Source organism: Octopus bimaculoides, chromosome 8 (assembly GCF_001194135.2).
Source record: "Octopus bimaculoides isolate UCB-OBI-ISO-001 chromosome 8, ASM119413v2, whole genome shotgun sequence".
Classification (NCBI taxonomy): domain Eukaryota; kingdom Metazoa; phylum Mollusca; class Cephalopoda; order Octopoda; family Octopodidae; genus Octopus; species Octopus bimaculoides.
This window is the reverse complement of record NC_068988.1, coordinates 37,537,549-37,539,387: the sequence shown is the minus strand read 5'-3', so window position 1 is coordinate 37,539,387 and position 1,839 is coordinate 37,537,549. Positions and strand designations below refer to the sequence as shown.

Sequence of the window (1,839 nt, the reverse complement as noted above, 5' to 3'; positions counted from 1 at the left end):
CCACCTAAAAGATTTATGACGAAAGGGTCTCCAGCTATGACCAAACTACTATATTTACAGACACAGCGTTATGTTCAAGGCTATATTGCTTAGTGCATCATTCATTTAAACATGGTGGGATGCAATTTGAAGGCAATTTAGTTGCCACTTTTGGTAGTTTGAGTGACCTCACAGTCTCCTTGCTGGTTTGTACAACAAAGTTCAATAGATTAACGTCTGGACAGTAGTGTGCTGAACTGAAGATCGAACTTCAATTCTTTAAGACTTTCTCCAAACCAGCAACGTATGCTGCTTTTATTTTATGTACAAGAAAACGGAGATTAGTATCAGCTTGGCAGTGGATCCATGGGATTCAGAAAAAGATTAACTAGAGAGCTGGCTGGTTTGTTTTTTATTTGCATCTTCTAGATGTTTTAAAAGTAGTTCACATCCAAATTCACTATATATATATATATATATATATATAATGTGCCAACAAGGGAACCTAGACGAGCTTGGTTGACGTGTTTGAATTAGCAGCTAAATATCTATCAAGTTAAACATTAGCATCTAGAAAAAGGGAAAAATGTATCTGACTAACGTGATTCTCAATATGGTATTTAGAGAAAAAGATAAGACCCGCATGCACTACAGTTAAAAAAATTTGAGTGTAACTGATAAGAGTTGATCTGTGAGAAATATAACGACAACGCAGACATGCAGTTACAAATATTGTGCCGGAAAACTCGTCTATGACAAATGGCAAAATACTGTAAGGACAAATTAGATATCAAATTTCCAAAAACATAGAGTAATTCAGAACAGCAACAGCAATCACTTAGCAGTAACAGTAATTTTGAGCTGTAAAATGACACATATGCACATACAGGCGTATGCACGTATAAAAATAGAGAAACAAACAAAACCATAACTTGTTAGGACACAAAGAGTTGTTTACTCTTGGGCTTATGTAATAAACTGTTTTCATCATACACATTACTGTAAGAGATATAGCAGACCACGTTTACTGAAATTCCAAGCGACACTATATCTGAAAATATCAGAGTGGAAGAGAAAATTAGTAAGTTGTATTGATATGCTAAATTTTCTTTAAATAATAATTATTTTATAGACACATGTTACGTTTATTTGTTTTTATTTCAGGACCTGTGCTTCTTCGACATTTAGTACTAGCGGTATACTTTTGTGCTAATTTAGCCCCCGATGGGCAATAAAAAAATTGGTATACTTTTGTGCTAATCTTTTATTTGTTTTTATCGTTTATTTGTTTCAATCATTACACTGGCCATGCTGGAGCAAAATCATTTTGTTGGACTTTGGACTTACATTACAAAATACATAATAAAAAAAAATAGAAAATGCTATTTACTGTTTATCAGCATATAAGACGCGATTTGTGGAGGCGCAATGGCCCAGTGGTTAGGGCAGCGGACTCGCAGTTATAGGATCGCGGTTTCGATTCCCAGACCGGGCGTTGTGAGTGGTGTTTATTGAGCGAAAACACGAGGCTCCGGCACGGGATGGGGATCTATTTTAAAACGGGGGCCACATTTTTCATTAATGTTTTTGGTACGAAAAGACTTTCAAACTTCGTATACTTATCTATTTTGTGTTATAGAACAGAAAAATATTTTTGTATTCGAATTTATTTCATGTAAAAAATTGTCTTATTTCGATAATTTCAACCATGGCTGATTAAGCGATGTAAAGCGTATTTAATCTCCATGCCTTCGTTTTATTTGCTTTTTTCATTTTAAATTTACTTTAACCCTAACCCTAACCCTAACCCTAACCCTAAGGTTAGGGTTAGGGTTAATTGTTTCAGAATCGTTTGTTTAT

The 1,839-nt window shown here is 34.6% G+C and overlaps 1 protein-coding gene across 1 annotated transcript in view; it reads left to right on the top strand.

The window, feature by feature from the left end:
- The first annotated feature begins 656 nt into the window (after positions 1–656).
- Positions 657–1,839, top strand: part of LOC106876100 (putative acyl-CoA synthetase YngI) — a 13,646-nt gene continuing 12,463 nt past the window's right edge. The window contains exon 1 of the mRNA XM_014924509.2: positions 657–1,060. The gene's annotated coding sequence lies outside the window, so the exon portion shown is untranslated. The remainder of the gene's footprint in view (positions 1,061–1,839) is intronic.